This window comes from Symsagittifera roscoffensis, chromosome 1 (genome assembly GCF_963678635.1).
Source record: "Symsagittifera roscoffensis chromosome 1, txSymRosc1.1, whole genome shotgun sequence".
In the NCBI taxonomy this organism is placed as follows: Eukaryota; Metazoa; Xenacoelomorpha; order Acoela; family Convolutidae; genus Symsagittifera; species Symsagittifera roscoffensis.
In genome coordinates this window covers 55120284-55136314 of record NC_087062.1, presented here as the reverse complement: position 1 = coordinate 55136314, position 16031 = coordinate 55120284, and the positions used below count along the sequence as shown (strand labels likewise).

Below are 16031 nucleotides of genomic sequence, written 5' to 3'. Positions count from 1 at the left end.
AGGTATGAAAATACTATCAATTAAAACAAACCTTAATAAATCATGAACCTACTTAAAACATAAGACAAGAAGCGTAGCACTTTTAGACAAACAGTTATTGAACAAAATAACGCTTCAAACTAAAACTAACACTTAGCCTTATGTGTCTGTGGCGCAACCATAACGCGTCTGACTACGAATCAGGAGATTGCAGGTTCGAATCCTGCCAGACTCGATGACTTTTAACTACACAAAAGTACTTACAAAACAGTTTAAATATCACTGAAAAGGATGATTTTAAGCTAAAAGTGCTCCACTACACGGTTCTACTTTAGTAAGAAAAAGTTCAAAAATATTTATCAATTAGAAACCATTTTATCAGGTGCAATGAAAAATGATTAAGGAATTGAAAGCCATCTCGAACAAATTACACGAGGGAAAGTTTTCAAAAAATTCAACCGATTGTTTCCGATAAGAATTACTTTTTCAACATCAACAAAACTTCAGAGAAAAACCCAAAACTGCTTGCGACAACAATTTGCGAAGCCTCACAAACAATGAAACCAAGAAACAAATCAATTCGAAAAGAATTTTGTTGCCGTGAGAAACTTTTGCGAAATAGTTAAGCTCAAAGGAGCATGTCAAAAAAATGTAGAAATTGTGTATACTTAATTTCATCCAGCATTACTTTGAGTAAAGTGCTTAAGGGAGAACGGTCCATACAGTTTTATTTAAATGAGCACTAGGGCACAGTTTTACAACACAACTTCATGATTTTAAAAAAGATATGAATATACTATCAATTAAGAAAAACCTTAATAAATCATGAACCTACTTAAAACATAAGACAAGAAGCGTAGCAATTTTTTACAAACAGTTATTGAACAAAATATCGCTTCAATCAAAAACTAACACAAAGCCTCATTGGTCTGTGGGGCAACGGATAACGCGTTTGACTACAACTCAGGAGATTGCAGGTTCGAATCCAGCCAGACTCGATTACTTTTTACTATACAAAAGTACTTACAAAACAGTTCAAATATGAAAGAAAAGGATGATTTTAAGCTAAAATTGCTCCACTACACGATTCTACTTTAGTGTGAAAAAATTCAGAACTATTTATCATTTAGAAATTATTTTATGAGGTGCAATGAAAAATGATAAGATTACATTAAGAAGAAATGTGAATACTTACTACCATCCAGTATTACTTTGAAAAAAGCGCTTAAAGAAGAACAGCCCATACACTTTTATTTAAACTACCTGTAGAACAGAGTTTTACTATACAACTAGACATTGTGAATACTTATCATCATCCAGCAATAATTTGAGTATAGTGCTTAAGGAAGAACGGCCCATACACTTTTAATTAAATCAGCACTAGAGCAGAGTTTTACAACACAACTTCAAGATTTCAAAAAAGATATGAAAATACTATCAATTAAAACAAACCTTAATAAATCATGAACCTATTTAAAACATAAGACAAGAAGGGTAGCCCTTTTTGACAAACAGCTATTGAACAAAATGTCGCACCAAACAAAACTAACACTTAACATCATGGGTCTGTGGCGCAACGGATAACGCGTCTGACTACGAATCAGGAGATTGCAGGTTCGAATCCTGCCAGACTCGAATACTTTTTTCTATACAAAAGTACTTACAAAACAGTTTAAATATCAATGGAAAGGATGATTTTAAACTAAAAGTGCTCCACTACACGATTCTACTTTAGTGTGAAAAAGTTCAAAAGTATTTATCAATTAGAAACCATTTTATGAGGTGCAATGAAAAGTAATAAAAGAATCGGAAACCATCTCAAATAAATTACACGAGTGAAAGTTTTCAAAAAAGTCAAGAGATTGTTTCCGATAAGAATTACTTTTTCAACATCAACAAAAACTTCAAAGAAAAACCGAAAACTGCTTGCGACAACAATTTGCGAAGTCTCACAAACAATGAAACCAAAAAACAAATCAATTCGAAAAGAATTTTCTTGCCAGGAGAAACTTTTGCGAAATAGTTAAGCTCAAAGGAGAATGTGAAAAAATTTAGAAATTGTGAATACTTATTTTCATCCACTATTACTTTGAGAAAAGTGCTTAAAAAAGAACGGTCCATACACTTTTAATTAAATCAGCACTAGAGCAGAGTTTTACAACACAACTTCAAGATTTCAAAAAAGATATGAAAATACTATCAATTAAAACAAACCTTAATAAATCATGAACCTATTCAAAACATAAGACAAGAAGGGTAGCCCTTTTTGACAAACAGCTATTGAACAAAATGTCGCACCAAACAAAACTAACACTTAACCTCATGGGTCTGTGGCGCAACGGATAACGCGTCTGACTACGAATCAGGAGATTGCAGGTTCGAATCCTGCCAGACTCGAATACTTTTTTCTATACAAAAGTACTTACAAAACAGTTTAAATATCAATGGAAAGGATGATTTTAAACTAAAAGTGCTCCACTACACGATTCTACTTTAGTGTGAAAAAGTTCAAAAGTATTTATCAATTAGAAACCATTTTATGAGGTGCAATGAAAAGTAATAAAAGAATCGGAAACCATCTCAAATAAATTACACGAGTGAAAGTTTTCAAAAAAGTCAGGAGATTGTTTCCGATAAGAATTACTTTTTCAACATCAACAAAAACTTCAAAGAAAAACAGAAAAACTGCTTGCGACAACAATTTGCGAAGTCTCACAAACAATGAAACCAAAAAACAAATCAATTCGAAAAGAATTTTCTTGCCAGGAGAAACTTTTGCGAAATAGTTAAGCTCAAAGGAGAATGTGAAAAAATTTAGAAATTGTGAATACTTATTTTCATCCACTATTACTTTGAGAAAAGTGCTTAAAAAAGAACGGTCCATACACTTTTAATTAAATCAGCACTAGAGCAGAGTTTTACAACACAACTTCAAGATTTCAAAAAAGATATGAAAATACTATCAATTAAAACAAACCTTAATAAATCATGAACCTATTTAAAACATAAGACAAGAAGGGTAGCCCTTTTTGACAAACAGCTATTGAACAAAATGTCGCACCAAACAAAACTAACACTTTCTGTGGCGCAACGGATAACGCGTCTGACTACGAATCAGGAGATTGCAGGTTCGAATCCTGCCAGACTCGAATACTTTTTTCTATACAAAAGTACTTACAAAACAGTTTAAATATCAATGGAAAGGATGATTTTAAACTAAAAGTGCTCCACTACACGATTCTACTTTAGTGTGAAAAAGTTCAAAAGTATTTATCAATTAGAAACCATTTTATGAGGTGCAATGAAAAGTAATAAAAGAATCGGAAACCATCTCAAATAAATTACACGAGTGAAAGTTTTCAAAAAAGTCAAGAGATTGTTTCCGATAAGAATTACTTTTTCAACATCAACAAAAACTTCAAAGAAAAACCGAAAACTGCTAGCGACAACAATTTGCGAAGTCTCACAAACAATGAAACCAAAAAACAAATCAATTCGAAAAGAATTTTCTTGCCAGGAGAAACTTTTGCGAAATAGTTAAGCTCAAAGGAGAATGTGAAAAAATTTAGAAATTGTGAATACTTATTTTCATCCACTATTACTTTGAAAAAGTGCTTAAAAAAGAACGGTCCATACACTTTTAGTTAAATGAGCACTAGGGCACAGTTTTACAACACAACTTCAAGATTTTAAAAAAGATATGAAAAGACTATCAATTAGGGAAAACCTTAAAAAATCATGAACCTACTTAAAACATAAGACAAGAAGCGTAGCAATTCTTTACAAACAGTTATTGAACAAAATATTGCTTCTATCAAAAACTAACACTTCGCCTCATGAGTCTGTGGAGCAACGGATAACGCGTCTGACAACAAATCAGGAGATTGCAGGTTCGAATCCTGCCAGACTCGATTACTTTTTACTATACAAAAGTACTTACAAAACAGTTTAAATATGAATGAAAAGGATGATTTTAAGCTAAAAGTGCTCCACTACACGATTCTACTTTAAAGTGAAAAAGTTCAGAACTATTTATCATTTAGAAATTATTTTATGAGGTGCAATGAAAAATGATAAGAATACATTAAGAAGAAATGTGAATGCTTACTATCATCCAGTATTACTTTGAAAAAAAGCACTTAAAGAAGAACAGCCCATACACTTTCATTTAAACTACCTGTAGAACAGAGTTTTACTATACAACTAGACATTGTGAATACTTATCATCATCCAGCAATAATTTGAGTATAGTGCTTAAGGAAGAACGGCCCAGACACTTTTAAATAAATCAGCACTAGAGCAGAGTTTTACAACAAAAATTCAAGATTTTAAAAAAGATATGAAAATACTATCAATTAAAACAAACCTTAATAAATCATGAACCTATTTAAAACATAAGACAAGAAGGGTGGCCCTTTTTGACAAACAATTATTGAAAAAAATGTCGTCTCAAACAAAATTTAACACTTACCTTCATGGGTCTGTGGCGCAACGGATAACGCGTCTGAATACGAATCGAGAGATTGCAGGTTCGAATCCTGCCAGACTCAATTACATTTTATTATTTACAAAAGAGTGTGAGTATGAATGAAAAGGATAATTTTAAGCTAAAAGTGCTCCACTACACGATTCTACTTTAGTGTGAAAAAGTTCAGAAGTGTTTATCAATTAGAAACCATTTTATGAGATGCAATGAAAAATGATCAAAGAATTGAAAGCCATTTCGAACAAATTACACGAGTGAAAGTTTTCAAATATTCAACAGAACAATTTCGATAGAAATTTATTTTTCAGCATCAACAAAAACACCGAAGGAAAATCTCAAATTGCTTGCAAAAACAATTGGCGTAATTTCACAAACAACGAAACCAACAAAAAATCAAAACGCAAATATTTTTTACCGTGAGAAACTTTTGCTAAGTTGTTTAGCTCGAAGAAGCATGTTAAAAATCCTAGAAATTGTGAATACTTGTTATCATCCAGCATTAATTTGAGTATGTTGCTTAAAGAAGAACGGCCCATTTAATTTAAATTGAATGCTCTAGAGCAGTTTTACAACACAACTTCAAGATTTTAAAAAAGATATGAATACTATCAATTAAAACAAATCTTAATAAATCATGAACCTATTTAAAACATAAGACAAGAAGGGTAGCCCTTTTTGACAAACAGCTATTGAACAAAATGTCGCACCAAACAAAACTAACACTTAACCTCATGCGTCTGTGGCGCAACGGATAACGCGTTAGACTACGAATCAGGAGAATGCAGGTTCGAATCCTGCCAGACTCGATTACTCTGTACAATACAAAAGTATTTACAAAACGGTTTAAATATGAAGGAAAAAGATGATTTTAAGCTAGAAGTGCACCACTACACGATTCTATTTTAGTGTGAAAAAGCTCAAAAGTATTTATCAATTACAAACCATTTTATGAGGTGCAAGGAAAAATGATCAAAGAATTGAAAGCCATCTCGGACAAATTACACGAGTGAAAGTTTTCAAATATTCAACAGAACAATTTCGATAGAAATTTATTTTTCAGCATCAACATAATTTCCGAAGAAAAACTCGAAAGTGCTTGTGACAACAATTGGAGAAGTTTCAAAAACAACGAAAACAAAAAATAAAAATTCGAAAATATTTTCTTTACGTGAGAAACTTTTGCTAGATAGTTTAGCTCGAAGAAGCATGTAAATAAACCTGAAAATTGTGAATACTTATTATCATCCAGCATTACTTTGAGAAAAGTGCTTGAGGAAGAACGGCCCATACACTTTTAATTAAACGAGCACTAGAGCAGAGTTTTACAACACAACTTCAAAATTTTACAAAAGGTAAGAAAATACTATCAATTAAAACAAACCTTAAAAAATCATGAACCTACTTAAAACATAAGACAAGAAGCGTAGCACGTTTTGACAAACAGTTATTGAACAAAATATCGCTTCAAACTAAAAGTAACACTTAGCCTCATTGGTCTGTGGCGCAACGGATAACGCGTCTGACTACGAATCAGGAGATTGCAGGTTCAAATCCTGCCAGACTCGAATACTTTTTTCTATACAAAAGTAATTACAAAACAGTTTAAATATCAATGAAAAGGATCATTTTAAACTATAAGTGCTCCACTACACGATTCTGATTTAGTGTGAAAAAGTTCAAAAGTATTTATCAATTAGAAACCATTTTATGAGGTGCAATGAAAAGTAATAAAAGAATCGGAAACCATCTCAAATAAATTACACGAGTGAAGGTTTTCAAAAAATTCAACAGATTGTTTCCGATAAGAATTACTTTTTCAACATCAACAGAAACTTCAAAGAAAAACCCAAAACTGCTTGCTACAACAATTTGCGAAGTCTCACAGACAATGAAACCAAAAAACAAATCAATTCGAAAAGAATTTTCTTGCCAGGAGAAACTTTTGCGAAATAGTTAAGCTCAAAGGAGAATGTGAAAAAATTTAGAAATTGTGAATACTTATTTTCATCCACCATTACTTCGAGAAAAGTGCTTAAAAAAGAACGGTCCATACACTTTTATTTAAATGAGCACTAGGGCACAGTTTTACAACACAACTTCAAGATTTTAAAAAAGAAATGAATATACTATCAATTAGGAAAAACCTTAATAAATCATGAACCTACCTAAAACATAAGACAAGAAGCGTAGCAATTTTTTACAAACAGTTATTGAACAAAATATCGCTTCAATAAAAAAAATAACACTTAGCCTCATTGGTCTGTGGGGCAACGGATAACGCGTCTGACAACATACCAGGAGATTGCAGGGTCGAATCCTGCCAGACTCGATTACTTTTTACTATACAAAAGTACTTACAAAACAGTTTAATTATGAATGAAAAGGATGACTTTAAGCTAAAAGTGCTCCACTACACGATTCTACTTTAGTGTGAAAAAGTTCAAAAATATTTATCAATTAGAAACCATTTTATGAGGTGCAATGAAAAATGATTAAGGAATTGAAAGCCATCTCGAACAAATTACACGATAGAAAGTTTTCAAAAAAATTCAACAGATAGTTTTCGGTAAAAAATAATTTTTCAACATCAACAAAAACTCCGAAGAAAAACTCATACACTTTTATTTAAATGAGCACTAGGGCACAGTTTTACAACACAACTTCAAGATTTTAAAAAGATATGAAAATACTATCAATTAAGAAAAACCTTAATAAATCATGAACCTACTTAAAACATAAGACAAGAAGCGTAGCAATTTTTTACAAACAGTTATTGAACCAAATATCGACTCAATCAAAAACTAACTCTTAGCCTCATTAGTCTGTCGCGCAACGGATAACGCCTTTGACTACAAATCAGGAGATTGCAGGTTCGATTCCAGCCAGACTCGATTACTTTTTAGTATACAAAAGTACTTACAAAACAGTTTAAATATGAATGAAAAGGATGATTTTAAGCTAAAAGTGCTCCACTACACGATTCTACTTTAGTGTGAAAAAGTTCAGAACTATTTATCATTTAGAAATTATTTTATGAGGTGCAATGAAAAATGATAAGAATACATAAAGAAGAAATGTGAATACTTACTATCATCCAGTATTACTTTGAAAAAAAAAGCGCTTAAAGAAGAACAGCCCATACACTTTTATTTAAACTACCTGTAGAACAGAGTTTTACTATACAACTAGACATTGTGAATACTTATCATCATCCAGCAAAAATTTGAGTATAATGCTTAAGGAAGAACGGCCCATACACTTTTAATTAAATCAGCACTAGAGCAGAGTTTTACAACACAAATTCAAGATTTTAAAAAAGATATGAAAATACTATCAATTAAAACAAACCTTAATAAATCATGAACCTATTTAAAACATAAGACAAGAGGGTAGCCCTTTTTGACAAACAGCTATTGAACAAAATATCGCACCAAACAAAACTAACACTTGACCTCATGGGTCTGTGGCGCAACGGATAACGCGTCTGACTACGAATCAGGAGATTGCAGGTTCGAATCCTGCCAGACTCGAATACTTTTTTCTATACAAAAGTACTTACAAAACAGTTTAAATATCAATGAAAAGGATGATTTTAAGCTAAAAGTGCTACACGATTCTACTTTAGTGTGAAAAAGTTCAGAACTATTTATCATTTAGAAATTATTTTATGAGGTGCAATGAAAAATGATAAGAACACATTAAGAAGAAATGTGAATACTTACTATCATCCAGTATTACTTTGAAAAAAAGCGCTTAAAGAAGAACAGCCCATACACTTTTATTTAAACTACCTGTAGAACAGAGTTTTACTATACAACTAGACATTGTGAATACTTATCATCATCCAGCAATAATTTGAGTATAGTGCTTAAGGAAGAACGGCCCATACACTTTTAATTAAATCAGCACTAGAGCAGAGTTTTACAACACAACTTCAAGATTTTAAAAAGATATGAAAATACTATCAATTAAGAAAAACCTTAATAAATCATGAACCTACTTAAAATATAAGACAAGAAGCGTAGCAATTTTTTACAAACAGTTATTGAACCAAATATCGACTCAATCAAAAACTAACTCTTAGCCTCATTAGTCTGTCGCGCAACGGATAACGCCTTTGACTACAAATCAGGAGATTGCAGGTTCGATTCCAGCCAGACTCGATTACTTTTTAGTATACAAAAGTACTTACAAAACAGTTTAAATATGAATGAAAAGGATGATTTTAAGCTAAAAGTGCTCCACTACACGATTCTACTTTAGTGTGAAAAAGTTCAGAACTATTTATCATTTAGAAATTATTTTATGAGGTGCAATGAAAAATGATAAGAACACATTAAGAAGAAATGTGAATACTTACTATCATCCAGTATTACTTTGAAAAAAAGCGCTTAAAGAAGAACAGCCCATACACTTTTATTTAAACTACCTGTAGAACAGAGTTTTACTATACAACTAGACATTGTGAATACTTATCATCATCCAGCAATAATTTGAGTATAGTGCTTAAGGAAGAACGGCCCATACACTTTTAATTAAATCAGCACTAGAGCAGAGTGTTACAACACAACTTCAAGATTTTAAAAAGATATGAAAATACTATCAATTAAGAAAAACCTTAATAAATCATGAACCTACTTAAAATATAAGACAAGAAGCGTAGCAATTTTTTACAAACAGTTATTGAACCAAATATCGACTCAATCAAAAACTAACTCTTAGCCTCATTAGTCTGTCGCGCAACGGATAACGCCTTTGACTACAAATCAGGAGATTGCAGGTTCGATTCCAGCCAGACTCGATTACTTTTTAGTATACAAAAGTACTTACAAAACAGTTTAAATATGAATGAAAAGGATGATTTTAAGCTAAAAGTGCTCCACTACACGATTCTACTTTAGTGTGAAAAAGTTCAGAACTATTTATCATTTAGAAATTATTTTATGAGGTGCAATGAAAAATGATAAGAATACATTAAGAAGAAATGTGAATACTTACTATCATCCAGTATTACTTTGAAAAAAAAGCGCTTAAAGAAGAACAGCCCATACACTTTTATTTAAACTACCTGTAGAACAGAGTTTTACTATACAACTAGACATTGTGAATACTTATCATCATCCAGCAAAAATTTGAGTATAATGCTTAAGGAAGAACGGCCCATACACTTTTAATTAAATCAGCACTAGAGCAGAGTTTTACAACACAAATTCAAGATTTTAAAAAAGATATGAAAATACTATCAATTAAAACAAACCTTAATAAATCATGAACCTATTTAAAACATAAGACAAGAGGGTAGCCCTTTTTGACAAACAGCTATTGAACAAAATATCGCACCAAACAAAACTAACACTTGACCTCATGGGTCTGTGGCGCAACGGATAACGCGTCTGACTACGAATCAGGAGATTGCAGGTTCGAATCCTGCCAGACTCGAATACTTTTTTCTATACAAAAGTACTTACAAAACAGTTTAAATATCAATGAAAAGGATGATTTTAAGCTAAAAGTGCTCCACTACACGATTCTACTTTAGTGTGAAAAAGTTCAGAACTATTTATCATTTAGAAATTATTTTATGAGGTGCAATGAAAAATGATAAGAACACATTAAGAAGAAATGTGAATACTTACTATCATCCAGTATTACTTTGAAAAAAAGCGCTTAAAGAAGAACAGCCCATACACTTTTATTTAAACTACCTGTAGAACAGAGTTTTACTATACAACTAGACATTGTGAATACTTATCATCATCCAGCAATAATTTGAGTATAGTGCTTAAGGAAGAACGGCCCATACACTTTTAATTAAATCAGCACTAGAGCAGAGTTTTACAACACAAATTCAGGATTTTAAAAAAGATATGAAAATACTATCAATTAAAACAAACCTTAATAAATTTAAAACATAAGACAAGAGGGTAGCCCTTTTTGACAAACAGCTATTGAACAAAATGTCGCACCAAACAAAACTAACACTAAACCTCATGGGTCTGTGGCGCAACGGATAACGCGTCTGACTACGAATCAGGAGATTGCAGGTTCGAATCCTGCCAGACTCGAATACTTTTTTCTATACAAAAGTACTTACAAAATAGTTTAAATATCAATGAAAAGGATGATTTTAAGCTAAAAGTGCTCCACTACACGATTCTACTTTAGTGTGAAAAAGTTCAGAACTATTTATCATTTAGAAATTATTTTATGAGGTGCTATGAAAAATGATAAGAATACATTAAGAAGAAATGTGAATACTTACTATCATCCAGTATTACTTTGAAAAAAAGCGCTTAAAGAAGAACAGCCCATACACTTTTATTTAAACTACCTGTAGAACAGAGTTTTACTATACAACTAGACATTGTGAATACTTATCATCATCCAGCAATAATTTGAGTATAGTGCTTAAGGAAGAACGGCCCATACACTTTTAATTAAATCAGCACTAGAGCAGAGTTTTACAACACAAATTCAAGATTTTAAAAAAGATATGAAAATACTATCAATTAAAACAAACCTTAATAAATCATGGACCTATTTAAAACATAAGACAAGAAGGGTAGCCCTTTTTGACAAACAGCTATTGAACAAAATGTCGCACCAAACAAAACTAACACTTAACCTCATGGGTCTGTGGCGCAACGGATAACGCGTCTGACAACAAATCAGGAGAATGCAGCTTCAAACCCTGCCAGACTCGATTAGTAATTATAATCCAAAAAGCACTTAGAACAGTATAAATATGAATGACGTAGTGTGAAAAACTTCTAAAATAATTATCATTTAAAAACCAATTTTTGACTTAACAAAAGAAACTTATGAAAAGTAACCAAAGAACTGGAAGCCATCTCAAATAGATTACACGATTGAAAGTGTTGAAAACGTTCAACAGAACACTTTCGATAAAAATTACTTTTTCAGCATCAACAAAAACACCGAAGGAAAATCTCAAATTGCTTGCAAAAACAATTGGCGTAATTTCACAAACAACGAAACCAACAAAAAATCACAACGCAAATATTTTTTACCGTGAGAAACTTTTGCTAAGTTGTTTAGCTCGAAGAAGCATGTTAAAAATCCTAGAAATTGTGAATACTTGTTATCATCCAGCATTAATTTGAGTATATTGCTTAAAGAAGAACGGCCCATACAATTTTAATTGAATGCTCTAGAGCAGTTTTACTATACAACTTCAAGATTTTAAAAAGTGATATGCAAATACTATCAAATAAAACAAACCTTTCAATTCATGAACCTACTTAAAACATAAGACAAGAATTGTCGCACTTTTTGACAAACAGCTATTGAACATAAGAATAACCCTCGTGGATCTGTGGCGCACCAGATAACGCATCAGACTACGAATCAGAAGATTGCAGGTTCGAAGCCTGCCAAACTCTTAAGCAAAATTACTTTTTACTATACAAAAGTACTTACCAAACAGATTTTAAATATGATTGAAAAGTATGATTTTAAGCTAAAGATGATCCACTACACGATTCTACTTTAGAGTGAAAAAGCTCAAAACTATTTAATATTTAGAAACCATTTTATGAGGTGTAGAGAAAAATGATAAGAAAATTGAAAGCCATCTCAAACAAATTACACGCGTCAATGTTTTCAAAAAAATTCAACAGATAGTTTTCGGTAAAAATCGATTTTTCAACACCAACAAAAATTCTGAAGAATAACCCAAAACCGCTTGCGACAACAATTTCTTAAGTTTCACAAGCAATAAAACCAAAAAAAAATCAATTCGAAAAGAATTTTGTTGCCGTGAGAAACTTTTGCAAAAAGAGTTAAGCTCAAAGAAGCATTTTAAAAATCTAGAAATTGTGAATACTTATTTTCATCCAATTTTATTTTGGAAATAAAGCTTAAGGAAGAATGGCCCATACACTTTCATTTGTAGAGCTCTAGAACAGAGTATAACTATACAACTACAATACAAAAAAAAGTGATTCAAAACGAAAGTTATGTAAAGCAAATTACAAGCCATTAGGAAGACTTTGATAGCCTCTTCATTTGATAACACTGCCCATTGTTTTATTTTTGAAACAGCGCTTTAGAGAAAAATGAAAAAGAAGTTAATGGACGAAGGCATTAAGACACGACAAACAACATATTTGAGAAGTTTTTACTTAGAATTGAGTTTCTTTTCATTGGGAGGCATTCATTTTTAAGTTTAATGTGAACAATTACGCATAAAAAAGATCAATACAACCTTTTCGAAAATACTATCAAATAAAACAAACCTCAAAAAAATGAAACAACTAAAAAACATAAGAGGGAGAAGCGTTGCACTTTACGACAAACATTTATTGAACAAAACTTTGATTCAATCGAAAACCGACAGAGACCATCATGGTTCTGTAGCGCAACTGATAACGCGTCTAACAACGAACCATCGAATCAGGTGATTACAGATTCGACACCTGCCAGCATGGATTTTACTATCAGAAAATACAAATAAAACAGTTTGAAGATGAATGAATAGGATGATTTTAGGCTAAATTTGTTCCACTACACAATTCTACTTAAGTGTGAAAAAGATCAAAACTAATTATCAATTAGAAACCATTTTATGAAGTGCAATGAAAAATGATCAAAGAATTGAAAGCCATCTCGAACAAATTACACGAGTGAAAGTTTTCCAAAAATTCAACAGATTGTTTTCGATAAAAATTACTTTTTCAGCATCAACAAAAACTTCGAAGAAAAATCCAAAACTGCTTGCGACAACAATTTGCGAAGCCTCACAAACAATGAAACCAAGAAACAAATCAATTCGAAAAGAATTTTGTTGCCGTGAGAAACTTTTGCGAAATAGTTAAGCTCAAAGAAGCATGTGAAAAAATCTAGAAATTGTGAATACTTATTTTCATCCAATTTTATTTTGGAAATAAAGCTTAAGGAAGAATGGCCCATACACTTTCATTTGTAGAGCTCTAGAACAGAGTATAACTATACAACTACAATACAAAAAAAAGTGATTCAAAACGAAAGTTATGTAAAGCAAATTACAAGCCATTAGGAAGACTTTGATAGCCTCTTCATTTGATAACACTGCCCATTGTTTTATTTTTGAAACAGCGCTTTAGAGAAAAATGAAAAAGAAGTTAATGGACGAAGGCATTAAGACACGACAAACAACATATTTGAGAAGTTTTTACTTAGAATTGAGTTTCTTTTCATTGGGAGGCATTCATTTTTAAGTTTAATGTGAACAATTACGCATAAAAAAGATCAATACAACCTTTTCGAAAATACTATCAAATAAAACAAACCTCAAAAAAATGAAACAACTAAAAAACATAAGAGGGAGAAGCGTTGCACTTTACGACAAACATTTATTGAACAAAACTTTGATTCAATCGAAAACCGACAGAGACCATCATGGTTCTGTAGCGCAACTGATAACGCGTCTAACAACGAACCATCGAATCAGGTGATTACAGATTCGACACCTGCCAGCATGGATTTTACTATCAGAAAATACAAATAAAACAGTTTGAAGATGAATGAATAGGATGATTTTAGGCTAAATTTGTTCCACTACACAATTCTACTTAAGTGTGAAAAAGATCAAAACTAATTATCAATTAGAAACCATTTTATGAAGTGCAATGAAAAATGATCAAAGAATTGAAAGCCATCTCGAACAAATTACACGAGTGAAAGTTTTCCAAAAATTCAACAGATTGTTTTCGATAAGAATTATTTTTTCAACATCAAAAAAAACTTCAAAGATAAACCCAAAACTGCTTGCAACAACAATTTGCAAAGTTTCACAAACAATGAAACCAAAAAACAAATCAATTCGAAAAGAATTTTGTTGTCGTGAGTAACTTTTGCGAAATAGTTAAGCTCGAACAAGCATGTAAATAAACCTGGAATTTGTGAAGACTTATGATCATTCAGCATTACTTTGAGAAAAATGCTTCGTAGAACGACCATACACTTTTAATTAAATCAGGTTTAGGGCAGAGTTTTACAACACAACTTCAAGATTTTTAAAAAGATATGAAAATACTATCAATTAAAACAAACCTTAATAAATCATGAACCTATTTAAAACATAAGACAAGAAGGGTAGCCCTTTTTGACAAACAGCTATTGAACAAAATGTCGCACCAAACAAAACTAACACTTAACATCATGGGTCTGTGGCGCAACCATAACGCGTTTGACTACAACTCAGGAGATTGCAGGTTCGAATCCAGCCAGACTCGATTACTTTTTACTATACAAAAGTACTTACAAAACAGTTCAAATATGAAAGAAAAGGATGATTTTAAGCTAAAATTGCTCCACTACACGATTCTACTTTAGTGTGAAAAAATTCAGAACTATTTATCATTTAGAAATTATTTTATGAGGTGCAATGAAAAATGATAAGAATACATAAAGAAGAAATGTGAATACTTACGATCATCCAGTATTACTTAGAAAATAGCGCTTAAAGAAAAACAGCCCACACACATTTATTTGAGTGAGCTGTAGAACAAAGTTTTACTATACAACTACAACAATTCAAAAATTGATTCAAACGAAAGTTTTTTAAAGCAAACTATAAACTATTAAGCAGAACTTGATTGCCTCTTCAGTTGATAACACCGCCCATTGTTTTATTTTTGAATCAACACTTTACGACAAGTGAAAAAGAAGGTAGAGGATCAAGGCATTAATTCACGACAAACACTATAATTAGAATGTTTTTACTTAGAATTGAGTTTCTTCTCATTGGGAGGCTTTCATTTTTAAGTTTGATGTTAATAATTACGCTTAAAATAGAGAAAGACTCCATAGAATTTGCTTGAGGATCTTTTCAATTAAAACAAACCTCGATAGAAAATGAACCTGTTAGAAACAAAAGACAAGAAGCGTCGCACCTTTTGACAAACAGTTATTTAACAAAAAAAGTTCCGTCAATCAAAAATTGACACTTTTTCAACAGAACGTTTCCGAAAATTTCAACAACGTTTTTGATAGAAATTATTTTTTCAGCATCAACAAAAACTCCAAAAAAACACCCAAAATTGCTTGCGACAACAATTGGCGTAGTTTCACAAACAACAAAAACAAAAAAAGCATATTGAAAAACTTAGAAATTGTGAATACTTATTATCATCTACCATTATTTTGAAAAAAGTGCTTAAGGAAGAACAGCCCAGACATTTTTAACTGTTGAGCTCCAGAACAGAATTTTACTATACAACTACATTAATTTAAAAAAGTGATTCAGAACAAAAGTTATATAAAGCAAATTAATAGACATTCAGAAGAACTTAACAGTGTCTTCAATTGATATCACCGGCCAATGTTTTATTTCGAGTCAGCACTTAAGAAAAAATAGACATAAAGTCACGACAAACAATATAAAAAAGCTGATGTTACTTAGAAAGGAAATTCTTCTCATTTGTAGGCTTTCATTTTTAGTTTTATTAGGAACAATTACGCATGAAAAAGAAAGACTCTATAACACATTGAAATATTTCAATGTTTCATAATTTGAATTGCTTCCATATAAAAAAATTAGATTTCGCCATCTAATTTGCTGCAT

The 16031-nt window shown here is 31.5% G+C and overlaps 2 protein-coding genes and 6 non-coding genes across 8 annotated transcripts in view; 7 read left to right on the top strand and 1 right to left on the bottom strand.

Annotated features, from left to right (window-relative positions):
* Positions 1 to 16031, top strand: part of LOC134845887 (protein IWS1 homolog A-like) — a 576794-nt gene that overhangs the window by 35848 nt on the left and 524915 nt on the right. The gene's annotated exons all lie outside the window — the stretch shown is intronic.
* Positions 1 to 16031, bottom strand: part of LOC134845883 (syndetin-like) — a gene marked incomplete in the record, with an annotated part of 146662 nt that overhangs the window by 47889 nt on the left and 82742 nt on the right.
* Positions 1542 to 1614, top strand: Trnar-acg (transfer RNA arginine (anticodon ACG)). The gene has a single exon. It is a non-coding gene; the product is annotated as a tRNA-Arg (tRNA).
* Positions 2304 to 2376, top strand: Trnar-acg (transfer RNA arginine (anticodon ACG)). Its single transcript has one exon. It is a non-coding gene; the product is annotated as a tRNA-Arg (tRNA).
* Trnar-acg (transfer RNA arginine (anticodon ACG)) lies at positions 5958 to 6030 on the top strand. The gene has a single exon. It is a non-coding gene; the product is annotated as a tRNA-Arg (tRNA).
* On the top strand, positions 7923 to 7995 carry Trnar-acg (transfer RNA arginine (anticodon ACG)). Its single transcript has one exon. It is a non-coding gene; the product is annotated as a tRNA-Arg (tRNA).
* Positions 9832 to 9904, top strand: Trnar-acg (transfer RNA arginine (anticodon ACG)). The gene has a single exon. It is a non-coding gene; the product is annotated as a tRNA-Arg (tRNA).
* Positions 10458 to 10530, top strand: Trnar-acg (transfer RNA arginine (anticodon ACG)). Its single transcript has one exon. It is a non-coding gene; the product is annotated as a tRNA-Arg (tRNA).